Raw genomic sequence first — 27,813 nt, 5'->3', positions numbered from 1 at the left:
TTGACCTGTCTATTCAACTTACTGTTTCTGATTACTGTATCCCATTAAAGTCTTGCACTTGCCTCCATGATGTTGAGGATCCCACACCCCTGCCAATCTAGTTCAAATCCTCCTTTGCAGCACTAACAAACTGTTTGAGTGTGGTTGAGAGGCATACAATAAGGAGGTGAATGTTTTTGCTGTGTCTTCCGTGGCAGAAGTCTCATCCTCGATGGTACCCTCCCAATGAGTTTTTGTTTCCACTGTCTCCGTCTCCCAGCTTGAGTCTTTTTATCATCCTCTGGACTGGCTCTTGAGCATATAGTGAGTGAAATTTCCTACCCATAGGTTGGTGCAGATGATGCTGATGGTGGCTTATCCATCAAAACAAACACTTCTATGGAGAGTTCCAGCTGACTGATGAGATCGATTCATTTTTTTGCAGTCTCTTCCCCAGTTTTACCCATGTATGATACTGATCTTTTTTAAGGATAACTCCCAGAATCCATGAAGAGCTGTCACCAAAGAACTTTATGTCGACCATGTCTCCCAGTTTAATATATCTGTCGAGCAATTCTCTATCAGGGACCGTTTTCTGGGCTCCTTGTTCTCATTCTTGCAGACCAAGTTACTCACGTCATCATATGTGGCATTGACCCATAGTTGGAGAGGAGACATGCAAGCTTTGTTTCCAAAGAATCTTCAAAGAACTTTCTCAGGGTACTTTTGAATACCCACCTAGCCAAACAATTTGAGGATGGATGGTAGGGTGGTGGGGTGCCATTGTCTGTTACAAAGACCTCAGGTATGAAAGGATTGTCAGAGCTTTTCAAATACTGTTGTACTTTGTAGCAGAGGCCACTTCAGTACATGTCGGTCCATTTTGAATGTGGCATCAATAAGAATTAAGAGCCTATAATGGCCTGGAAAATTAGCACGCGATCACACTCAGGGTCTTTTTGGTCATTCTCATGTGAGCTATGAGGCTGTGGTTTTCTGGTTCTCCTGGCAAAGTTTGCACTGGTTGTCCAGATTTTCATGGCTCCTCAAGACCATTTTCATTTTAGAAATTCCTGGATGGTCATTGTGCAATTATTGAAGTTTTGGTCACAGACTTCGATGTGGGAAAACCACCCAGGCTCTCCACAAAATAATGTCTTCTTCTCTGCTCCAGTCCTGATATTTTGATATTTCGGGTTTCAACTCTTCCCTCGGACATCCTTGTGATCTACCATTTAGGATAATATGACATAGCTTTGCGAATAGGGTCCTTTAGGGTCTAAGCCTGGATTTGCTTGGCAGATCCTGGGAGAAGTGTACATGAACTTCAAAGTCATGATAATTTAATCCATCATCGGAGCTAAAGGTAGCCTGCTGGGAAGTGGCAGCTCAAGGCATCCACTTTGGCTGTATGACTCTATGCGTTTCACGGTATTTTCATAAACACCTAATAGCAGTGCCCAGCACTGGGAGGAATCATCTTATCTTCCTTGAAGAGGCCCATTAGAGGTTTGTAATCAGTTACTACTGTGCAATGCTGAATGTAGGCATGTTGATTTTTCACCATGAATACCATGGCTGAAACCGCTTTCTCTATCTGGACACATTCTTTCTGCCTCCACCATGATTGGACATTCTGACCTGTCGTCCCAACAATGTGATAATATTTCCTCTATCCCTCAGGGGGAGGCATTGCAGGTTACAATGAGTGGTCTCAGGATATTGTAATGGACTGATATGTTTGTTAACAATAGTTATTGTTTGACATTTGCAAAGGCTTTTTCTTGTGGCATTTGCAACAACCATTTCTGCTTTTTTTCAGTGGGATATGGAGGGTTCTAGCGAGGTCACCAGGTTGGGTATAAATTTCCCACAGTAACTTATGTGACCTAGAAAAGACTTCAGCTCTATTATATTCCTTAAAGTCACAGTCCTTTTTATGGCCTTTACTTTCTCTTCAACGATATGCATTCCATCTTTATCAATCCTGTCCACAAGGTACACCAACTCATTTACCTGGAACATCTTTCCCTTTTTAGCTAGACTTTAGCCACAGAAAAACATTACAAAACCTCTTCTAGCCTCTCAAAATTATCCTTTGCAGTAGCTCCTGAGCATCATTCAGATGGACTGCCATTCTGCACCCCCTTGGAGGATGTTCTCCGTTGACATTTAAAAGATGGTGCAAGCTGAAGACACCCCATAAGGCAAGCAAGTGTATTGATACACTCCTTTGTGAGTATTTAGAGTTGCAGAGCTGTACAGCATGGAAACACGACCTTCAGTCCAACTCGTCCGTACCAACCAGATATCCTAAATTAATCTAGTCCCATTTGCCAGCATTTGGCCGATAAATCCTCCCTATTCATATACCATCCAGATGTCTTTTAAATGTTGCGATTGTACCAGCCTCCACCACTTCCTCTGGCAGCTCACTCTATACATACACCACCCTCTGTGTGAAAAAGATGCCCCTTAAATTTGTTGTAAACCTAAACTCCCACACCCCAGGAAAAAGATCTTGGCTATTCACCTCAACCACACTCCTCATGATTATATAAACCTTATAAGGTCACTCTTCAGCCTCTGACCGTTCAGGGAAAATAGCCTCAGCCTATTGAGTCTCGGCCAATAGCTCAAACCTTCCAACTCTGGTATCATCCTTGTAAATCTTTTCTGAACCCTTTCAAGTTTCACAACATTCTTCCTTTAGCAGAAAAAACACAATATTCCAAAAGTGACCTAACCAATGTTCCGTATAGCCTCAACATGACCTCCCAACTCCTATATTCAATGCTTCGACCAATAAATGCCTTTTTCACGATCCTGTCTACGTGCAACTCCAATGTCTCTTTATTTAGTAACACTCCCCAGGATCTTACCATTAGGTTTATACATCCATTACCTCACATTTATCCAAATGAGGCTCATAGAGAAGTACTGCACAGAAACAGACCCTTAGGTTCATCTCATCCATACTAACCACATATCCTAAACTAATCTAGTCCCAGATAAAAATCACACAACACCAGGTTATAGTCCAACAGGTTTAATTGGAAGCACACTAGCTTTCGGAGTGTCGCTCCTTCATCAGGTGATTGTGATTACCTGATGAAGGAGCGTTCCTCCGAAAGCTAGTGTGCTCTCAATTAAACCTGTTGGACTATAACCTGGTGTTATGTGATTTTTAACTGTGTACACCCCAGTCCAACACCGGCATCTCCAAATCATAATTTAGTCCCGTTTGCTAGCACTTGGCCCATATCCGTGTAAACCCTTCCTATTCATGCACCCATCAAAATATCTTTTAAATGTTGCAATTGTACCAGCCTCCTCTATTTCATCTGGCAGCTCCTTCCATACACGCATCACTCTTTGTATGAAAAAATTGCCCCTTGTTTCCCTTAAATTAAATTCCATCTACCACTCCTCAGCCCATTGGCTTACCTGATCAAAGTCCAATTCTATTCTGAGGCAACCATCTTTGCTGTCCTCCACACCTCCAATTTTGTTGACATCTGCAAACATACTAACCATACCTCCTATGTTAATATCCAAATTATTTGTATAAATGACAAAAAGCAATGCACCCAGCACCAATCCTTGTGGCACACTGCTGGTCAAAGGCCTCCAATCTGAAAAGCAATCCTCCACCACCATTCTTCTATCTTCAATCCAGTTCTGTATCCAAATGGCTAGATCTCCTTGTATTCTCCGTAACCCAACATGCTAACCATTGTACCATGAGAACCCTTGTTAAATGTCCTACTGAATTCCAAATAGATCATATCCACTGCTCTGCCTTCATCAGATTACTTACAGTATGGAAACATGCCCTTCGGCCCAACAAGTCCACACCGACCTGCAACCCACCCAGACCCATTCTCCTACATTTACCCCTTCACCTAACACTACGGGCAATTTAGCATGGCCAATTCACCTAACCTGCACATTTTTGGACTGTGGGAGGAAGCCCATGCAGACACAGGGAGAATGTGCAAACTCCAATCGCCTGAGGCAGGAATTGAACCCGGGTCTCTGGCGCTGTGAGGCAGCAATGCTAACCACTGTGCCACTGTGCCGCCCATCTTCTTCTTTACTTCTTCAAAAGTCAAGTTGGTGAGACACAATTTCCCAGCATAAAACCATGTTGACTATCTCTAATCAGTCCTTGCCTTTCCAAATACATGTAAATCCCGTCCCTCAAGATCCTCTCCAACAACTTGCCCACCATTGATGTCAGGGTCACCGGCCAATAATTTCCTGGCTTTTCTTTTACAACTTTCTTAAGGAGTGGCATCACATTAGCCAACCTCCAGTCTGCTAGCACCTCAGCTGTGGCTATTGATGATACAAATACATCAGCAAAAGGCCCACCAATTGCTTACCTAGCTTCCCACAGAGTTCTAGGCTACAGCTGATCTGGACCAGGGGATTTAGAAAATAATTGATAAAATAAGCAGAGATATAAAAACAGTTAAAATAAAAAAAATTCAAAACTAATTAATTAAAATGAGGATGGAGGGTCAGGTGGTTGTGGACCCCATTGTGGTTCCCAGTGACCATGCCTGTAGTAAATGTTGGTTGCTGGAAGAACTCTGCCTCAGAGTCAATGAGCTGGAATCTGAGCTTCAAACATGGCAACACACCAGGGAGGGCAGAGTTACAGACAGTGTGTTTCAGGAGACAGCCACAATCCTTAGACTGCTAATTCAAATTCAGTCAGTGGTCAGGCACAAGTGGGTGTGGCATGTGAGTGAGGCAGGTAGAAGGGGCCAGGAGGAAGAGTTGCAGAAGCCTCCGCCCCTGTCCTTGTCCAATAGGTTCAAGAGTTTTGCTCCCCCTGTGGACGGGAATGGGGACTGCAAGGACGATAAGCCAACTGACTGCAGCACCATAGTGCGGGGAGCCATTTAAGTGGACGGAGAGAAGAGAAATATTGTTTTAATTGGGGATAGTATAGTTAGAGGTATGTTCTCTGTGACCAGGATCAAGAGTCCCAAAGGTTGTGTTGCCTGCCTGATGCTTGGGTTTGAATATCTCATCTGGGCTACAAAGGAACTTGAGGTGGGAGGGTAAAGATCCTGTGGTCATGGCCCACATAGGTAAAAACAGCACATGTAAGGCAGAGATGTTGCTAAGGGAATATGAACAGTCAAGAGCTAAATTAAAAATGGCAGGGGTGTTGGGGTTCAGCTGGAAAGGAAATTAGAAAACGGACATGTGGCTGCAAGGGGATCAGGGTTGGGAGCTAAATATTCAGGGATATAGACACAGAACATTACAGCCCTCATTCGGCCCTCGATTTTGCACTGACCTGTGAAACCAATCTGAAGCCCATCTAATCTACACTCTTCTATTATCATCCATATGTTTATTTAATGATCTTTAAATAGCTTTAAAGTTGCCGAGTCAACTATTGTTGCAGGCAGGGAATTCCACACCCCTACTACTCTCTGAGTAAAGAACCTACCTCTGACATCTATCCTATATCTATCATCTTTCAAAGCTATGTCCCCTCATGCTAGCCATCCCCATCTGAGGAAAAAGACTCTCACTGTCCACCCTATCTAATCCTCTGATCATCTTGTATGTCTCTATTAAGTCACCTTTTGCACCCTTTCCATTGCTTCCATATCCTTCCTATAATGCAGTGACCAGGCCTGTACGCAATACTCCTAGTGCGGCTTCACCAGAGTTTTGTACAGCTGCGACATGATCTCATGGCTCCGAAACCCAATCCCTCTACCAATAAAACCTAACACACCGTACTCTTTCTTAATAGCACTATCAACTTGGGTGGCAACTTTCAGGGATCTATGCACATGGACACTGAGGTCTCTCTGCTCATTCACGCTACCAAGAATCTTTCCATTAGACCAGTATTCTGTATTCCTGTTACTCCTTCCAAAGTGAATCACCCCACACTCCATTTGCCATCTCTTAGCTCAGCCCTGCAGCTTATGTATGTCTTTCTGTAACCTGCAACACCCTTCAGCACTATCCACAACTCCACTGACTTTAGTGTCATTTGCAGATTTGCAAACCCATGCTTCTACACCCTCATCCAGGTCATTTATAAAAATGACCAACAAGAGAGCCCCCAAAACAGATCCTTGCGGTATACCACTAGTAACTGAACTCCAGGATGAACATTTTCCATTAACTCCCAGCCTCTGTCTTCTTACAGCTAGCCAATTTCTTATCCAAACCATTAAATGATCCTCAATCCCATTCCTCTGTATTTTCTGCAATAGTCTATCATGGGGAACCTTATCAAAATCTTTACTAAAATCCATATACATCAAATCAACCACTTCACCCTCATCTGCCTGTTTGGTCACCTTCTCAAAGAACTCAATAAGTTTGTGAGGCATGACCTACCCTTCACAAAACCGTTTGGACTATCCCTAACCAAATTATTCCTTTCTAGATGATTATAAATCCTATCTGTTATAATGCTTTCCAACACTTTACCCACAACCAAAGTAGGGCTCACTGCTCTATAATTACCAGGGTTGTCTCTACTCCCTTCTTGAACAAGGGGACAACAGTCTTCTGGCACTATTTTTGTAGACAATGATGACATAAAGTTCAAAGCCAAAGTCTCTACAATCTCCTCCCTCGGTTCCCAGAGAATCTTAGGGTAAGTCCCATCTGACCCAGGGCAGTCATTTATTTTTGCACCTTCCAGAATTGCTAATACCTCCTCTTTATGAATCTCAAACCCATCTAGCCTAATAGCCTATAGCTCAGTTTTCTCCTCGACAACATTGTCTTTTTCCTGTGTGAATACACTTGGAAAGTATTCATTTAGCACCTCTCCTATCTCTTCGGACTCCACAAACAACTTCCCACTACTGTCCTTGACAGCCCCTAATTTTAGTCTTGTCATTCTTTTATTCCTGACATACCTGTAGAAAGGTTTGGAGTTTTTTCTTGATCTTACCTGTCAAATATTTTTTATGTCCCCTCGTGGCTCTTCTTAGCTCTCTCTTTCGGTCCTTCCTAGCTAACTTGTATCTCTCTAGCACACTAGCTGAGCCTTCACACTTCTACTTTACATAAGCCTCCTTCTTCCTTTTGACAAGAGATTCAACTTCTTTAGTAAACCATGGTTCCCTTGCTTGACCACTTCCTCCCTGCCTGACAGGTACATACGTATCAAGGACATGCAGTAGCTGGTCCTTGAACAAGCTCCACATTTCAATTGTGTCCATTCCCTGCAGTTTCCTTCCCCATCCTATACTCCTAAATCGTGCTAAATCACCTCATAATTGCCTTTCCCCCAGTATAACTCTTGCCCTGTGGTATTTACCTATCCCTTTCTATTTAGAGTTAACATAACCGAATTGTGGTCACTATCATCAAAGTGCTCATCTATCTCCAAATCTGACACTTGGCCTGGTTCATTACCCAGTACCACATCCAATGTGGCTTTGTCTCTTGTTGGCCTATCTACATACTGTGTCAGGAAACCCTCCTACACACATTGGACAAAAACTGGCCCATAGTAGTCACGATGTGCAGGTTAGGTGCACTAGTTCAGGGTAAATGTAGAGTAATAGGGTCAGGGAATGGGTCTGGGTGGGTTACTCTTTGGAGAGTTGGTGTGGATGTGTTGGGCTGAAGGGCCTGTTTCCACACTGTTGGCATTCTATGAAGTAAAGTACTCGAACTATCGAGTTTCCGGTCAATATTTGGAAAGTTAAAGTCCCCCTAACAACTAACCTGTTACTTTTGCTCCTATCCAGAATCATATTTGCAATCCTTTCCTCTATATTTCTGGAACTTTTCAGAAACTCCTAAAAGTGTGACCTTTCCTTTCCTATCTCTAACCTCAGCTCATACTTCAATAGATGAGTCCTCATCAAATATGAATCATATTATAACTGCCCCTTAAGGGTTCCTTCACCTTAAGTTCCCTTACTAAGTCTGCCTCATTGCAGAACATTAAATCTAGTACTACAGTGTGGAAACAGGCCCTTCGGCCCAACAAGTCCACACCGACCCACCGAAGCGCAACCCACCCATACCCCTACATTTACACCTTACCTAACACTACGGGCAATTTAGCATGGCCAATTCACCTGACCCGCACATCTTTGTGACTGTGGGAGGAAACCGGAGCACCCGGAGGAAACCCACGCAGACACGGGGAGAACGTGCAAACTCCACACAGTCAGTCGCCTGAGTCGGGAATTGAACCCGGGTCTACAGGCGCTGTGAGGCAGCAGTGCTAACCACTGTGCCACCGTGCCGCCCACGTGTAGACATTCCACAAATCCCTTTTCTTGCAATCTACTACCAAACTGATTTTCCCAGTCCATCTGCATATTGAAATCCCCCATGATCAGTGCAACTTTGCATTTCCTACCCATCTTTTCTGTCTCGTGTTGCATGTTGTACCCCACTTCTTGACTACTATTTGGAGGCTTGTACACAGCTCCAACTATGGTTTCTTTTTACCTTTGCGGTTCGTCAATTCTACCCACACAGATTCTACACCATTTGACCCAACTTCATTTCTTACTATTGATTTGATTTCATCTTTTACTAATAAGGCAACCCTCTGCCCACCTGCCTATATTTTTAATAGGATTTATCTTCTGGAAGGTTTAACCTAATTCAGCAGGGGGATGGTAATCTGAATTGTAGCTCCAATGCAGAGAAGGTTGAGAGTAGTGAGGTCATGAATAAGGTTTCAAGGTTGCAGGGGTGTATTGGCAGGCAGGAAGGTGGTTTGAAGTGTGTCTACTATTGGAGACATGGATAGAGCAGGGACAGGAACAGTTGTTACAGATTCTGGGGTTTAGATGTTTCAGTAAGAACAGGGAAGGTGGTAAAAGATGGGGAGGTGTGGCATTGTGACATAGCACCAAGTGTTCTCAATAAGGCAACAATGTATGTAACACTGTGTTGAACAACTTGAGTAGTTTGTTGACTGGAGACAAAAACAAATTCAAATTTAGCCAATCAGTTTAAATTATATCCCGATCAAACTACCATTTTCCATTCAAGTTTGAATTGATTATTTGGACAATCTTAAAAACCAATGACACAAACCAATGCTCTGGGGTATAAGACCAGGGGAAAATTGAACTGTTGGGAGGAGAACTGCCAAGTCTTAGCATGTAGACTAGTATTATAGAAGGGAAGATAAAAGATAAGTTTGAGAACGAAATTGTAAATAGTGGTTATTTAATTATTCTCTGTTATACTTTAAGAAATAAAGCTGTAATTTTTACTTTACATAGTTTGTGGCCACTCGAACGTTTATAGATTACTGCATGGGATAAACCTTTTCTTTGTTCCTGGTTTTAAATTAAGCAGGAGAGTTTATCCCGTGTCGTAACAGTTTGGGGGCTTGGATCCATGATTTGAACTGCTTTAGACACATTTGAATAGATTTGGGGATACGAAAAATCCCAGCAGATTTAAACACTTGCAGGTTAGTGTCCTAGATCATTAAATAAAATGTAGGTGAGACAATTCATTTAATTTTGGTGACGTGTGATTGATTAAATTAGAAGTGAGAGAAATGGCTCTTAAAATTGCAGAAGAGGTTCTGGGATTTGAAGATGATTCTCAAATTTGCCAAGAAAGTTTAAAAGGAAAGAAAAAGACCATACGTTTAGAATTAGCAAAGAAGTTAGGTTTGGGTTGAACCAAGGACAAAAGTAAAGCTGAAATTGTAAAGGGGTTACTCAAACACTTAGGTGTGTCAGAGAAACAGACAAGTGCAATAGATGTAGAAAAACTTAAATTACAATTGGGGAAAATGGAGTTAGAAGATAAACAAAGAGAAAGAGGAAAGAGGGAGAGAGAAAGAGAAAGAGAGAGAGAAGAAAGAGAAGGAGCGAGAAAAGAGAGGGAGAGAGAGGAAAAAGAGACATAGAAAGTTCTTGGCTGAGCAAAGAGAGAGAGAAGAAAGGGAGAGATAAAGAGAGTGAGAATTTGAACTTGAGAAGTTGCGACTTAGTCAGCAAAGTCAAGTTAACAGGATGGAGATTAAAAGAGAAGGTTTGATATATATAAATATGCCAAAAATCTGCCACATTTTGATGAGAAAGATGTTGAAGCTTTCTTTATTTCATTTGAAAAATTGGCTGGGCAGATGGAGTGGTCCGAGGATTTATGGGTAATGCTAGTTCAAACTAAATTGGGAGGCAGGGCTAGTGAGGTATTTGCCGCATTGTCAGATGAGGTATCAAGAGATTATGAAGAGGTTAAATAGGCAATGTTAAGTGCTTATGAATTGGTACCAGACGTTTATAGACAGCAGTTCAGAAACACAAAGAAGAAATCAGGTCAGAATTCGAAAGAATTAAACATAGTCATTTTGAGCGATCAATGCGTGCTTTGAAAATGAATAGGACATTTGATGCTCTCAGAGAGATTAAAAGCCCACTTCCAGAGGTGATAAGAGTTCACAGAAAGTTCAGGAAGTGAGAATTAGCAAATGAGTACATGCTGGTGCATAAGACGAGCTTCTGGCCAGAATTTTGTTTAGTGAGGGATGGAAGTTAGGAGGAGGAGAGATCCTACACTACGAAACCAAGAGTAGAGAGCATGGGTAAGATTTTACCACAGGATAAAAAAAGAAGCCCAAGAGGATGGAAAGGAGGCAAAAGGCCTCAGCTGTTTCCACTGTGGTAAAGTGGGACCCGTAAAGACATAGCGCTAGTCGTTCAAGAAAGGCACTGTGGGAAAAGATGTGGTAAAATAAATTAAGCCAGTTGCATTAGCGAAGATAGTAAAGGAGACCCCGCAAAGAGCCAAGGAACTGCAGGAGAGTGCACAGCCTAGGCAGGGGTTAGATATGAAGTTAGTACCTGATCTCTACAAAGAATTTGCCTCTCTGTGTAAAGTTTACTCAGAAAGAACAGAAGCAGAAGGACAAGAAGTTACAATTTTGAAAGATACAGGATCTAACCAGTTGCTGATAGTAAAAGATGAGTGAACTTACACTCTTTCTAATCTGTTACCCAAGAGTGTGGTAATTTGTGGGATAGATGGAAAGAAACTTAGCATTCCCCACATAGGACCAAGTTGGAGTGCCAACTTAAGATTGAAGAAGTTACAGTGGGAGTGATTGACAGAGTGTCAGTTCCAGGAAATCTGTTTGTTCTTGGGAATGATTTGGCAGGATGGGAGTGACACCCCTTGTTGTGGAGAAGTCCAAGGAAAACCAAGAAACTGAGGAGTTAGAACAGAAATAGTCTGGTATTTTCCCAGACTGTGTGGTAACCAGTTCCCACTATCATAAGTCACAGCATGAAGTGAAAAGCAAAGAGAAAGATGAAGGAATTGAGGTTCATTTAACAGATAACTTGTTTGATGTAATGGTGCAAGAAAAACCTGAACAAGCAGAGGCTCAGACTGAAGTGTTTAGTCCTGAAAGGCTAAGAGACTTGCAAGACAAGATGACAAAGATTTACACATGGATGCGTACTCAAAAACGCAGACAGAGAATATTCCAGAGGGTTATTATCTAAAACAGAATCCTAAAACAGAAATGGAGACCACGGCAGGTTAGTGCAGAGGAGAAATAGCTGAAGTGTACCAGATTGTGTTGCCGGTAGCATACAAACAGGAAGTGAACTACCTGTCGGAGGTCACCTAGGGGTACGAAAGACTTAGGCTAATGAACAAAAACATTTTTATTGGCCTAGAATGCACAAGGATGTGGTTAACTTTTGCCGTACATGTTATACATGCGAAATGGTAGGTAAGACACAGGCGGTAATAAAACCAGCACCTTTGTTGCCAATTCTCACATTTGAAGAACCTTTTAATTGATTGTGTAGTCCCCTCCCGAGAACTAAAAGTGGGAACCAGTACCTGTTAGCCATAATGCATGTGTCTACCAGATTTCCAGAGGCAATTCCATTACAGAGTATCAAGGCAAAAAGGGTGGTAGTGGCTTTCTTCACATGGTATGGGTTACCCAGAGAGACTCAGCCAGACCAAATTTTACTGCTAGGCTGTTTAAGGAGGTTATGGATAGTTTAGATATAGAGCACTTTAAATCCAGTCTGTACTATCCTGAATCCAGGGAGCTTTAGAAAGGTGGCATCAGACCTTGAAGACCATGTTGAGAGCATACTGTCAGGATTACCCGAATAATTGGGATAAAAGTATCCCATTCATATTGTTTGCCATTAGAGATGCCCCAAACAAACCTACTCAGTTTACTCCCTTTGAGTTAATGGAGATGAGGGAGAGACTGAATCAAGTAGGTGAGTTAGCTAAACAGCACCTAAAGAACAAGCATTCATTATTGAATGAAGCAGGTGGCAGATAAAAGCTCTGAGACTCTGATGTTTTTCTGAGGGGATAACATGTTAGTACTGTTACCAGTGATAGGAGATCCCTTCAAAGCCAAGTTAGTGTTCCCTATCAAATTGAGAAAAACTTGAGTCAGGTAAAGATGCCAGATAGGTATTTAGTAAAGATGCCAGATAGGAAAAAAACGGTATCGAGTATGTCAGTGAATATGTTGAAATCATATTACCCTGGAGAGAAAGAACTAGAGAAACAGGTGTTAGTTACTGCCCTGCAGAGTGAGGAATCACATCCAGATGGTATGGATTTTGAGGTGCCTCAAAATAGATTTAAAAATGAAGAAGTCCTTGAGGAGTGAGATAGATTAGTAAGCTATCTGTCTCAGGAGCATAGAATGGAGTTGAAAGATTTGTTATTGCAATATAAGGACATATGTAGGAATCAGATGGGGAGGTTGAATGCTATTGTACATGAAGTAGATGTAGGGAATACTGCTCCAATAAAACAACACCCCCATCGGCTCAATCCTCTCAAAGCCAGGCAGGTCCAAATGGAGGTGGAGGCCATGCTGTAGGAGGATATCATCGAACCAAGCCAAAATGAATGGAATTCACTGATCATCTTATTTCCCAACCAGGCAGACTCAACGATTCTGTGTGGATTATCGGAAGGTCAATACCGTTACAAATTTGGACTCATATCCAATTCCTAGATTGGAGGACTGTATCAAGAATGCTGAACAAGCCAGTTACATCACCAAGTTGGACTCAATGCATGGTTACTGGCAGGTACCTTTACCAGAGTTGGCAAAAAAGTTTTCTGCATTTGTAACCCTAGATGGGCTATATCAGATTAAAGTGATGCCCTTTGGAATGAAGAACGCGCCTGCCACATTCCAAAGACTCATGAACAGATTTGTGGATGGGTTAACAAACTGTGCAGTCTATTTGGATGATGTAGTGATCTTTACTAAGTCCTGGAAAAATCACATTGTACAGTTGGAAGAGCTCTTTGAACAACTACGAGAAGCAAAACTGGTGATAAACTTAAATAAAATGGAATTCATGAAAGCAGAGGTGATTAGATTAGACTTACAGTGTGGAACAGGCCCTTCGGCCCAACAAGTCCACACCGACCCGCCGAAGTGCAACCCACCAATACCCCTACATTTACCCCTACCTAACACTACGGGCAATTTAGTATGGCCAATTCACCTGGCCTGCCCATCTTTGGACTGTGGGAGGAAACCGGAGCACCCGGAGGAAACCCACGCAGACACGGGGAGAATGTGCAAACTCCACACAGTCAGTCGCCTGAGGCGGGAATTGAACCCGGGTCTCAGGCGCTGTGAGGCAGCAGTGCTAACCACTGTGCCACCGTGCCGCCCACATGGACATAACATTGTTCATGGAAGGTTGACCCCACCGAATGCAAAGACAAAGGCAATTGAGGAATTTCCACAACCAGCCTTGAAGAAAGAGATACTTTGATTCTTAGGACTCAGTGGATTCTATCAGACGTTTGTTCAAAACTTCAGCAGTGTAATGGCAACGTTAACTAATATGCAAGAAGAACGCAAAGTTTTTAGGGACAGAACCATGCCAGGAGAGATTCGACCATTTTAAATCGATATTAACCACCAAACCAGTCTTAGCTACACCAAACATTTCAAAACCTTTTAAAGTCACCATCGATGCTAGTAACATTGGAGTTGGAGCTGTACTCCGACAGGAAAATGAGGATAAGACTGAACTGGCAGTGGGTTAATTTTCAAAAAAGATCAACATCCAGTAGTTCGTTGCCTGGAGATAAGAGCAATTTTGAATTTGGCAAATCAGTTTAAATTATACCCCAATAAAAATACCAATTTCCAATCAAGTTTGAATTGATAATATTGACAATCTTAAAAGCCAATGACACAATCCGATGCTCTGGCATACAGGACTGGGGGAAAATTGAACAATTGCCAAGTCCTAACATGTAGACTGCTTGAAAAAATATCTCTCTTAGAAGTCCCTTTTCAACCAGTAAACTGTAACACAGAAATTCCCAACAAAGAGAAAAGAAGACACATGACAATCCAAAGAGAAGAACCTACAGCTGCCTGATTCTGAGATAAGAAGTGTCGTTTGTAAACCTTAGTTGGGAGTTTTATTGGACTAGTATTATATAAGGGAAATTAAAATATAGGTTAGATAAAGTAATTGTAAATAGTCATTAGTTAACTATTCTCTGTTATATTTTAAGAAATAAAGTTATTAATTTTACTTTACATGTCTCACGGCCACTCAAATCTTTACAGATTACTGCACGGGATAAATCTTTTCTGTGTTGCTGGTTTTAAATTAAGCAGGAGAGTTTACCCCATGTTGTAACATGATTGAGTGGTGGAGCAGACTCGATTGGCTGAGTTTCTGCTACTCAGTCTTATGGTCTTTTTCCACCTTTCTGTTTTTTAATACTTCCAGCACCTCCTTGTGGTGACACAGTTCCTCGATTCCCCAATGTAAGTGGCCAGCCCAGCTTTGATGTCTTGCAGGCTTAAAGGCAAGATGCCCCATTAGAGTTTCCTAAAAGTTCATTCATTAAGTCATTCAGCATGGATGCAGACCCTTCGATCCAACTCATCCATGCAGACCAGAATACATGGCACCTGTATCTAACCCCATATCCAGGAGTGGCCATCTACCTGAAACCTTACCTTATTTGGGTCCACCTTTGGAACACTATTGTAATTTAGCTGTAACATTTCCTCAGCAGCAGCTAGTTTATTTCAAATGTGTTGTTTTGAGGTGGCTTCGTTCTTTGATCTCATCAGTACGCTTTTCGCGTGGTCTGTTACTGTTCTATGACCACAGATGCAGTGTGAATGTTCTTGCTCCTCGCTGTATTTAAGAACTCATTGAACTCATTGAATTCTGAAGAAAGGTCAGTGGATCCAAAATGTTAACTCTGTTTTCTCTCCACAGAATTGTGAAAAGCTTGTGCCTGCAGACTCACAAAGGTGCCACAAAATTGCAGACAGTCCCTGCAGACAGAAATTCCCACAGTTATGGGAAAGATTCTGGAAAGAAATGTGGAAACTTAAAGATTTGACATAGGATGATATTTACATATTGTCTCATGATAATTCTACCAAACGTTCCGACTTGTCTCAGTACGGTATGTTTAACAGGTAGCTTTCGGGATATATTAATACCGCTTCAAGAAATGCAGAGTTACTTAGTAAGATACTTTTTTCATATAGGCAGGTTAATTCTTGAGTACATGTGACAATAAAAATCAAATCAAATCAAATCCAGATTTAATTGGGTAATTTAATTGGGCATTATTGAATTTGACATTGAAACTTTGCTGTGATTTCATGGCAGGGGTCATTCTGAATGGGGGGAGTCTTTGTTAAGGAACATTTGATAAGAAACTGCAAAAGTGGATGCAGTGTTGTGAAATTTGTGATGTGATTGGTGCTTTGAATCATTTGTCATAGTCAGTTAAGAAATCTTTTAGAAAAGCGTACACCTAAAGAGGACAGGCTGGTGGGAATTTCCTGTCCAAATCTTTTCCTAACATTCATAAGTGATTGGTCAATATGTTGTTTAATCAAGAAGGTTACAAAATCAGGAGAAAAAGCAAGAAGCACAATAAGCACAGCAATAACATTAGCAAATTTGCTGATGATACAAAGCTGGGTGGCAGTGTGAAATGTGATGAGGATGTTAGGAGATTACAGGGTGACCTGGACAAGTTAGGTGAGTGGGCAGATGCATGGCAGATGCAGTTTAATGTGGATAAATGTATGGTTATCCACTTTGGTGGCAAGAACAGGAAGGCAGATTACTACCTCAATGGAATCAATTTAGGTAAAGGGGCAGTACAGAGAGATCTGGGTGTTCTTGTACACCAGACAATGAAGACAAGCATGCAGGTACAGCAGGTAGTGAAGAAGGCTAATAGCATGCTGGCCTTCATAACAAGAGGAATTGAATTTAGAAGCAAAGAGGTGCTTCTGAAGCTGTACAGGGCCCTGATGAGGCCACACCTGGAGTACTGTATGCAGTTCTGGTCTCCAAATTTGAGGAAAGATATTCTGGCTATTGAGGGAGTGCAGCCTAGGTTCACGAGGTCAATTCCTGGAATGGCGGGATTACCTTACACTGAAAGACTGAAGTGACTGGGCTTGTATACCCTTGAGTTTAGAAGACTGAGAGGGGATCTGATTGAGACATATAAGATTATGAAAGGATTGGACACTCTGGCAGCAGGAAACATGTTTCCGCTGATGGGTGAGTGTCGAACCAGAGGACACAGCTTAAAAATAAGGGGTAGACCATTTAGAATAGAGATGAGGAGAAACTTCTTCACCCAGAGAATGGCAGCAGTGTGGAATGCTCTGCCCCAGAGGGCAGTGGAGGCCCAGTCTCTGGATTCATTTAAGAAAGAGTTGGATAGAACTCTCAAAGATAGTGGAATCAAGGGTTATGGAGATAAGGCAGGAAGAGGATACTAATTAGGAATGATCAGCCATGATCATATTTAATGGCTGTGCAGGCTCGAAGGGCTGAATGGCCTACTCCTGCACCTATTGTCTATTGTCAATTGTCAATTGTCTATTGTCTAATTTTGATAGGAGATGCTGCAGGCATTTTACAGATAATGGCTTCGACATCAGTGCGATATTTTTCAATTAAATCAGTAACTTCTCAAGTTAGAGATATATTAGATGGAATAAATGACGATATTAAACTTGGTATCAAGCAGGGGATACCCTAATAACATTGCATTTCATGTCATTAACATCATAGAATCCCACGCACGGGCGATGTTGGAAAATCTTTTATTCCAAATCTTTTTTTGCTGCGTCCTGCCATTCATTTCTCTTTTCCAGCACAAAATAAACTGAGGAATGACATTAAAACAATACAAACTGGCTTTAATTAGTGAAAACATTCTCTGAAAATATTTAGCCCCTGTTTAGGACATAGTCCCCTGTATGATATTTTGTGACTTATCTCTCACTCATCAGTTTTTGGTTTTCTCACTCTGCACATTGCATACAATTAGTCTCTCCCTTGCTATCATTCTGCTTTCCTGCTTTTCTCCCTTTCCACTGCTTATGTTTCTCACTTGTAGTTTGTATTTTACTCTTTCTTCATCCTTCCTTAGTCTGAGTTTCTCACTTCTGCAGCCATTTCCAGAGACACCTAGAAAAATGTGGAAGTGTTATAAATCCCACCTTTGAATGATGAGAGCACCATGGAATCATACGTTATAGAAGATTGGCCTATCAAGTCTGTCCCACCAAAAATGTACTACGACCTGTATCAGTCCCACTTTCCAGCACAAGGCCCACACCCTTTAAAGTTATGACACTTCAAATGTTTATCCATATATTAATCAGAGAGGGTATCACAGCTACAGAAGCTTCTATTGTCGAGGAAGATATGCCTACCAAGTCAGTATGGGTGGAAATTAGGAACAGCAAGGGAGCAGTCACCTCATTAGGGGTTTACTATAGCCCCCCCCCCCCCCCCCCCGCCCCCATTAGCAGCAGGCAGATTGAAGAAAGCATAGGTTGACAGATTTTGGAAAAGTATGGATGTAGAAGGGTTGTTGTAATGGGTGACTTTAACTTTCCCAATATTGATTGGAACCTCCTTCGAGCAGAAAATTTGAATGGAGCTGTTTTTGTAAGGTGTGTTCAGGAGGGTTTCCTAACTCAGTGCATTGACAGGCTGATGAGGGGAGAGGCCATTCTAAAGTTAGTGCTCGGAAACGAGCCGGGGCAGGTATCAGATCTTGTGGTGGGAGAGCATTTTGGTGAGAGTGACCACAACTGCCTCACATTCTACATAGCTATGGAGAAGGAGAGGATTAGGCAAAATGGGAGGATATTTAATTGGGGAAGAGGAAGTTATGATACGATTAGACATGAGTTAGGAAGCATGGACTGGGAGCAATTGTTCCATGGTAAAGGCACAATAGACATGTGGAGACTGTTTAAGGAACAGTTATTGCGAGTGATGAATAAATATGTCCCTCTGAGACAGGCAAGAAGGGGTAAGATAAAGGAACCTTGGATGACGAGAGCGGTGGAGCTTCTCGTCAAAACGAAGAAGATAGCTTACATAAGGTGGAGGAAGCTAGGGTCAAGCTCAACTCTAGAGGATTACAGGCAGGCGAGGAAGGAGCTCAGAAATAGTCTGAGGAGAGCCAGGAGAGGGCACAAGAAAGGCTTGGCAGAACGGATTAGGGAGAACACAAAGGCATTTTACACTTCTGTGAGGAATAAGAGAATGGTCAAAGAAAGAGTAGGGCCGATCAGGGATAGCATAGAGAACTTGTGTGTGGAGTCTGAGGAAGTAGGGGAAGGCCTAAATGAGTTTTTTGCTTCTGTCTTTACGAAAGAAACGAACTTTGTAGTGAATGAAAGTTTTGAAGAGCAGGTGTGCATGCTGGAATGGGTAGACATAGAGGAAGCTGATGTGCTGAAAATTTTGTCAAACCTTAAGATTGACAAGTCACCAGGCCCAGACCAGATTTGACCTCAGCTGCTTTGGGAAACAAGAAATGCGATTGCTTCGCCACTTACGAAGATCTTTGCAGCCTGGAGTCGTACCTGAGGACTGGAGAGACGCAAATGTAATTCTTCTCTTCAAGAAAGGAAATAGGGAAATCCCCGGCAATTACAGACCAGTAAGTCTCACGTCTGTCGTCCGCAAGAATGTGAGAAAGGATTCTGAGGGGTAGGATTTATGACCATCTGGAAGAGCATGGCTTGATTAAATGCAGTCAACACGGCTTTGTGAGGGGCAGGTCATGCCTCACAAACCTTATTGAGTTCTTTGAGGATGTGACTAGAAAAGTTGATGAGGGTCGAGCTGTGGATGTGGTGTATATGGACTTCAGCAAGGCATTTGATAAGGGTCCTTCAGAAGGTCAGGAGGAATGGGATACAGGGGAACTTAGCTGTCTGGATACAGAATTGACTGGCCAACAGAAAACAGCGAGTGGTAGTAGAAGGAAAATATTCTGCCTGGAAGTCAGTGGTGAGTGGTGTTCCACAGGGCTCTGTCCTTGGGCCTCTATTGTTTGTAATTTTTATTAATGACTTGGATGAAGGGATTGAAGGATGGGTCAGCAAGTTTGCAGATGACACAAAGGTTGGAGGTGTCGTTGACAGTATAGAGGGCTGTTGTAGGCTGCAGCGGGACATCGACAGGATGCAGAGATGGGCTGAGAGGTGGCAGAGGGAGTTCAACCTGGATAAATGCGAGGTGATGCATTTTGGAAGGTCGAATTTGAAAGCTGAGTACAGGATTAAGGATAGGATTCTTGGCAGTGTGGAGGAACAGAGGGATCTTGGTGTGCAGGTACATAGATCCCTTAAAATGGCAACCCAAGTGGACAGGGTTATTAAGAAAGCATATGGTGTGTTGGCTTTCATTAACGGGGGATTGAGTTTAACAGTCGTGAGATCTTGTTGCAGCTCTATAAAACTTTTGTTAGACTGCACTTGGAATACTGCGTCCAGTTCTGGTCACCCTATTATAGGAAAGATGTGGATGCTTTGGAGAGGGTTCAGAGGAGGACTTATCAAATGAAGGGAGGTTGACTGAGTTTTTCATTAGGTAGCCATTTCAGAGGGCAATTGAGAAACAGCTTAGAAACAGACCTTTCGGTCCAACTTGTCCATACTGACCAGATATCCTAAACTAATCTACTCCCATTTGCCAGCGCTTGCCCATGTCCCTGTAAAACATTCCTATTCATGTATCCTCCATCCAGATGCCTTTCAAATGTCGTAATTGTGCTAAGCTTTCACCATTCCTCTGGCAGCTCACAGCATATTGCCGAGAGTCTGGAGTCAAATGTGGGCCAGAGCAGGTAAGGACAGCAGATGTCCTTCTTTAAAGGACATCTGTGAACCAAATGGATCTTGCCCTGACAATTAGCATTCCATTCTTAATTCAAGATGATTTTTTCATTGAATTCAAATTCCACCGTCAGTAGTGGCAGGGTTCAAATTATACACAGAACATTACCTGGGTTTCTGGATAACAGTCCAGTGATAACATCACATTGCCCCCTGGTAGGTACCCGGCGGCTACAGTCTTACTGCCAAGATGATAAATCAGGAATAGAAAATCAATGGGGTATTTTGCTGAGAAAGTAAACCAATATCAGAAGAGGTACTCTGCAGTAGAAAAGGAGATTTTAAGATTATTATTGATCCTTGAACATTTTGAGGTCTGTGTCCTCATGATTGTAAAGTAACAGTAATATATTTGAACTATAATATGCTAGCTTTTGTAGAGAAATTCTAGATTTAACATGTGAAATTGTTTTCACAGAGCTTATTGATTTGAAATAAAATTGCTCAGATAGACAATATTTTATGTCGATATAAAGGTAGAGAAACTTTTTGCATGCTAATAAACAAAATTCAAAATAAGGTTTCAAATAAGTGACCTGCAAAGCACCTACGTCAGGCATGATGAATCAGTTCCACGGAGAGAAAAGTACCTGTGCTTCTCAAGCAGCTGTAAAGAGCAAATATTTGGGAAGATATAAAGTAAGAAAAACATAATTATGTCTGTTCTAAGTGGACAGATGTCAGCTTGACATTAAATCAAGGTAAAGAAATACATACTGATGCATTGGCGCTCAATGGGTAAGCTGTGCTAGTTCTGCATTGTCAGTTGGTCAGAGAAGGGTTTGATACATGTTCTTGGGTTAACATTAACTTGGTGCTTTTACGACCAGACGCTGCATCCAGTTTTGCTGTTAATGAAATTTCACTGTGAATGAAGGAGATGTTCCTCCACATTAATATTTCAAGAATGTCAAATACATTATCTAGGCATAAGATGAGAGGAGAAAGGTTTACAATGGACCAAAAGGGCAACGTTTTCATGCAAAGGGTGTTGCATGTGTGGAAAGATCTGCCAGAGGAAGTGGTGGAGGCTAGTACAATTACAACATTTAAAAGGCATCTAGACAGGTATATGAATAGGAAGGGTTTAGAGGGATATAGGTCAAATCCTGACAAATGGGACTACATTAATTTTGGATATTGGATTGGCATGGTTGAGTTAGACCAAAGGGTCTGTTTTCACACTGTACAGCTGTAAAACTCTAAGCATTATCATATTGAAGTGTCTTATTACAACTTGTTGTGAATTTCCTTTGATATTACATTGTTGCTTCACATAGGTGGATTGTTAAACATCAGGAGTGCAAAGTCATCTCTATTTGCATAATATTAATCTTTGATTTTTTAAACAAATAATCTGGTCAATTTCAGGTTGTGCAGTCTATTTTCAACATCATAAATCATTGGGCAATGTCCAGTTTGTAAACTGCAGAATTGTAAAGTCAGCTTGCTGGTGAAAGGTTAAAGCAGTAATGATACTGCAAGATAACTCTCAGCAAAATTCCGATCTCGGAAAAATACACAGCTCTGTAAACACTCTCTCCAAAAAAAACCCTCATTTTGTAGATTTGCGGCTTTGCAAAATCCCTCTCTCTATTTTTCTTTCCCACTCCCTCTAAAATTCCTCTGCCCATAAAATAACTCTCTCTGCAAAAGCTGTCTTTGTCTGCGACATCTCTCCCTTCCAAAATACTTTGTCTACAAAATTTCTCTTTCAGTTATCTGCTATACAGTATGTGATCTCTGTAATCACGTGCTATCTGTACTAAACCATCCTACATCCCATTCCAAACAGTTTATCGGTTTTTATCCACTTTATCTCTCTTATTAGTCCAATTTCTGGCTATCAAGATATAGACTTCTTTTAACCTTTCATGACAAATTTGTTTCAGGTAGACACTGGGACCTCTGCAATATTACAATTCAGTGTATTGGGTGACAAGCACACATTTTAGGAGAGCTAGCAAAATCAGAACAGATCATTCAGTTTTACAGGACAACTAATATCTCTAAGACACAGTGCAATCATCACAACCCTCTCTAGAAATAACATCCACTCTTGAAATGCTTTCAGTGTGCCTCCATTTGCCTTTTTTTTTCTAATTCCAGTGCTTCACGTCAATGTTACCTGAAGGCTGCACTGATAGTGAGGGTTGGCCAGTAACAGACCAGTTTCAACATTGGTTAAGGGATAGAACACAGAGAGGTTTGGAGAATATATAAGAACAAACTTAAATCATATGACCCTTTGAGCTTGCTCCACCGATCAATACAATGATGGGTAACCTTGATTTCTGTTTTATTCTTGCTCTCCATGTTCTTTGATTCCTTTAGACGTCATGCATTTGACTACCTTAGCCTTAAAGACATTTAATATTGGGGCATACACAACCTGCTGGAGGAGAGAATTCTAAAGATTCATATTCCTTTCAGTGAAACTATTTTTCTTCATCTCAGTTCCAAATGATTTGTCTGTAATCCTAAATCTGTCTCCCCTTGGTTAGTTTCTGTACCCAGGGGAACCAACCTGATGGTGTCAAGCCCCTGACAGGCCCCTTCATAATCTTAAATGGTTTAATCGAACACCTCTCAAAAACTCAAGAAAATGTCAACCTAATTAACCCAGCCTCTCATCATAGAGCATGCCTGTCATCACGGGGACCAATCCCGTGAACCTTCTCTGTATTACCTTCAATGCAAATATAAATGTCGAGTCCAGAACTTCACGCAGTATTCCAGGTGTGGTTTCACCAACATCCTGTACAATTGTAGCAAAAGCTGTTTATACCTGCACTACAATCCCCTTATAATAAAGGTCAATGTGCCATTTACTTTCCTAATTGTTTGCTGTACCTGAATATCTCTCTGCTCATCAACATTCATAAGTTCCAAACCTTTGAAAATAAAACCTACTTTTTCATCTTACATGAAATGACTTCGCGTTTACCATATGATGCTCCATCTGCCATCTTGTTCTCCACTCTTCTTTCAATGTCTTCTTTACAACTTACATTTTCACCCCTGGTTTAGGTTTTCAGCCGACTTAGGCACATTGCTTCTGGTCCTCCTTGATTTAAATTATGCTATCTGTTCATTATATAAAATGCAAAAAAGCTAAGGCCCCAGTTCTGATCTTTGAATCTCTAGTAATCATAGACAGCCAAATTTAACATTCCTTTTCTCTACCTACTGTTTTGATTGCTATCCATTAACCAATTCTTGATTGATGCTAATATATCATTTCCAATTCCATGAGCTTTATAATGCCTGCTAACATTTTGTTTGGTGATTTATTCAGTATCATTTAGAAACTTAGGTATATGATGTCCACTCGTCCATCTTTAAACACGCTACTCCAAAAAAAACTCTAAAAACTTGAGAACACAATTTTCCTATTGCTAAAGCCAAGTTGACCTAGCCTCACTATACCATTTTCTAAATACATTGTTATGACATCCTTCGTAATAGATTCCAAGATTTTCCAAATGTCTAATATCAGACTAATTGGCCTATTGTTATTTTTTTGAATAGCAGTATCATATTTTTGAGTCCCAGTCTATTCTAGAATTTGTGGCATTTTGGAAAATTGTAGACAACACATCAAGCTATATTTTTTTCAAATCCGAGGATGTAGGCCATCAGAATGGAGTTTAATGAGGAAACATGGGAGGTGAGTCACTTTGGAAGGATAAACAGGAATAAAAGGTACTGGTCTAATGGTAAGAATTTTGGAGGTGTAGAACAGCAGAGAGATCTCGGTGTCCATGTACATAGATCCCTGAAAGTTGCTGACCAGGTTGATAGGTTTGTTAAGAAGGCATATGGTGTGTTAGCTTTTATTGGTAGAGGGGTTGAGTTTTGGAGCCATGAGGTCATGCTACAACTGTACAAAACTCTGGTTTGGCCGCATTTGGAATATTGCATACAGTTCTGATCACCACATTAGAGGAAGGATGTGGAAACTTTGGAAAGGTTCAGAGGAGATTTACTAGGATGTTGCCTGCTATGGATGGAAGGTCTTATGAGAAAAGGCTGAGGGACTTGAGGCTGTTTTCATTAAAGAGAAGATTGAGACATGACTTAACTGAGACATACAAGATAATCAGAGGGTTAGATAGGGTGGACTGTGAGAGCCTTTTTCCTCAGATGGTGATGGCTAGCATGAGGGGACATGGCTTTAAATTGAAGGGTGATAGATATAGGACAGATATCAGAGGTAGTTTCTTTACTCAGAGAGTAGTAGGGGTGTGGAATGCAGTGCCTGCAAAAGTAGTAGATCCACCAACTTTAAGGACATTTAAATGGTCATTGGATAAACAGGTACAGTTAGTAAGTTTGCAGATGACACCAAAATTGGAGGCGTAGCGGACAGCGAGGAGGGTTACCTCAGATTACAATAGGATCTGGACCAGATGGGCCAATGGGCTGAGAAGCTAATTCAGATAAACGCGAGGTGCTGCATTTTGGGAAAGCAAGTCTTAGCAGGACAGATACCCTTAATGGTAAGATCCGAGGGAGTGTTGCTGAACAAAGAGACCTTGGAGTGCAGGTTCATAGCTCCTTGAAAGTGGAGTCGCAGGTAGATAGGATAGTGAAGGTGGCTTTTGGTATGCTTTTCTTTATCGGTCAGAGTATTGAGTACAGGAGTTGGGAGGTCATGTTGCGGATGTTCGGGACATTGGTTAGGCCACTGTTGCAGTTCTGGTCTACTTCCTATAGGAAAGATGTTGTGAAACTTGAAAGGGTTCAGAGAAGATTTATAAGGATGTTGCCAGGGTTGGAGGATTTGAGCTATAGGGAGAGGCTGAACAGGCTGGGGCTGTTTTCCCTGGAGCGTCGCAGGCTGAGGGGTGACCTTATAGAGGTTTACAAAATTATGAAGGGCATTGATAGGATAAATAGACAAAGTATTTTCCCTGGGGTTGGGGAGTCCAGAACTAGCGGGCATAGGTTTAGGGTGAGAGGGGAAAGATACAAAAGAGACCTATGAGGCAACATTTTCATGCAGAGGGTGATACGTGTATGGAATGAGCTGCCAAAGGATGTTGTGGAGGCTGGTACAATTGCAACATTTAAGAGGCATTTGGATGGGTATATGAATAAGAAGGGTTTGGAAGGATATGGGCCGGGTCCTGGCAGGTGGGACTAGATTGGATTGGTATATCTGGTCGGCATGGACAGGTTGGACCGAAGGGTCTGTTTCCATGCTGTACATCTCTATGACTCTATGACTCTATACGGATGAAAATGGAAAAGTGTAGGATAGATGGGCTTCAGATTAGTTCCACAAGTTGGCGCAACATTAAGGGCTGAAGGGCCAGTACTGCACTGTAATGCTCTATGTTCTAAGTGCTCCCTTCTGTTGTATTCCTTGTATGCCAGTGTTTAGGATGCTAGCTCAAAAGGGTATGTTGTTATGAATGGCAAGAGTACAGCAATAGTAAAGTGTGGCCAAGGATTGTCAGATATTTCTGTATCGCAGTCAGCCAAAAATGTAAAAATGCAACTGTCCAAACTTCAGTTTCATTATGCCCTCTAATCAGAGCTCTGCATATTTTTCCTTTTTTTTACCATCTGCTTTTGTGATAAATCAGAAGATGTTAAACTAAATGGATCAGTATCCAGTTATAATCTTTCACATTTGTTACAGGGAAGCAGAATTCATGCTTATCTTGCAGAGCTTTGAAATGTTCTGCCACGGTTCAGAAAAGATTTACAAGGATGTTGCCAGGATTGGAGGATTTGAGCTACAGGGAGAGGATGAACAGGCTGGGGCTGTTTTCCCTGGAGTGTCGTAGGCTGAGGGGTGGCCTTATAGAGGTTTACAAAATTATGAAGGGCATGGATAGGATAAAATGCAAATTCTTTTCCCTGGGGTCGGGGAGTCCAGAACTAGAGGGCATAGGTTTAGGGTGAAAGGGGAAAGATATAAAAGAGACCTATGAGGCAACTTTTTCATGCAGAGGGTGGTACATGTTTGGAATGAGCTGCCAGAGGAAGTGGTGGAGGGATTTAAGAGGCATTTGGATGTGTATATGAATAGGAAGGGTTTGGAGGGATATGGGCCAGGTGCTGGCAGGTGGAACTAGATTGGGTTGGGATATCTGGTCGGCATGGACGGGTTGGACTGAAGGGTTTGATTACATGCTATACATCTCTATGACTGTGAATTTTCACCCTGTCTTGCTGCAACCATCACTTGTGTGTTTGCATGTGTGCAGATCTCTTACTCTCTCCTTGTTGTTGTTGTCAGAATGTTGCACATGATAGTTGGGCCCAGTGTCACAATGTCATGGCATGCTGCAAAACTTTACTGATGCAGGACAGCTTTGTGATGGGGGTAACAGGCCACATTTTCCAAATACTTTACTTGCACTTTGGGTCTTAACTACTGTGTCAATGCAACAAGTCCCAGGACTAAGAACATCTCCTAATGCGAGTCCTGGTAGTTGTATCTAATACAAATACAACCAATTGCACTTACTTTCCATACCAATAGCTAGACATTCATTTTTATTCATATGTGGGATGTGGCTGTTCGCTGGCTGGCTGGTCAGCACTTATTGTCCATCCCATCTGTCCTTGAACTGAGTGGCTTGCTTAGATATTTCAGAGGGCAATTGAGAATCAACCAAAATGCTGTGTGCTTGGGGTCACATGTCAGTCAGACCAGGTAAAGATGGCAGATTTCCTTTTCTGAAAAATGTTATTGAGCCAGGTGGGTTTTTCTGACAATCATAGGGTTTAGGGTTTCAAGGTCATCAGTAGGTTCTTAATTCCAAATTACTTTTTGAATTCAAATTCTACTATCTGCCATGGCTGGGTTCGAATCCAGGTTCCTGGAACATTAGCTATGTTTCTAGATTAATAATCTAGTGATAATACCTCAAGGTCATTGCCAGCACTTGTGAATACACTGAATGGCAGAACCGGTAGCTGCACCTAATACCAGTACTGCTAACTTCAGTTAATGGCAGTACTGGTAATTACTAGGGCTAGTAAATGCATCTAATGCAAATACAGTAACTACCTATAATGCCAGTACAGGTAAATGGACCAAATGCCAGTATAATAACAGACCTTAATGGCAGTACCAATAAGTATATCTAATAGCAGTACCTGTAAATGTCCCTACAGTCAGTACTGTTAATCATACCTAGCACCAGTATCTGTATCTAATTCCAGTACCAGTAAGTTCACCTAATGCCACTACCAGTAACAGCACTATTTTCAGTACCAGTAACTATACTTAATGCCAGTACCAGTAACTGCACCTAATGCCAGTACCAATAACCTCACCCAATACCAGTCTTGGACCTACAAGTAATACCAGTATCAGTAATCAAACTTAGTGCCAGTGCCAATAACTACACCTAATTATCATCATTGGCAGCCCTTCACAGATGAGGATTACTCTCTTCCAATCTCAGGGTGAATCCCTCGGTGGCAGCACAGACTGATACAGCTAACACAGACTCTGTTACACTTGGGCAGATGGTGGTCACATGAAGGAGTGGGTGGGACATTGGTGTGGCAGCTCGCTCCTTTTGCTATTTTTGTCTAGGGGCTTCCACTTTTCGTCAGAGCAAAGTCTGGAGAGACTCGTCACCTTC

This window comes from Hemiscyllium ocellatum, chromosome 19 (assembly GCF_020745735.1).
Source record: "Hemiscyllium ocellatum isolate sHemOce1 chromosome 19, sHemOce1.pat.X.cur, whole genome shotgun sequence".
Classification (NCBI taxonomy): domain Eukaryota; kingdom Metazoa; phylum Chordata; class Chondrichthyes; order Orectolobiformes; family Hemiscylliidae; genus Hemiscyllium; species Hemiscyllium ocellatum.
This window is presented reverse-complemented; position numbering follows the sequence as displayed.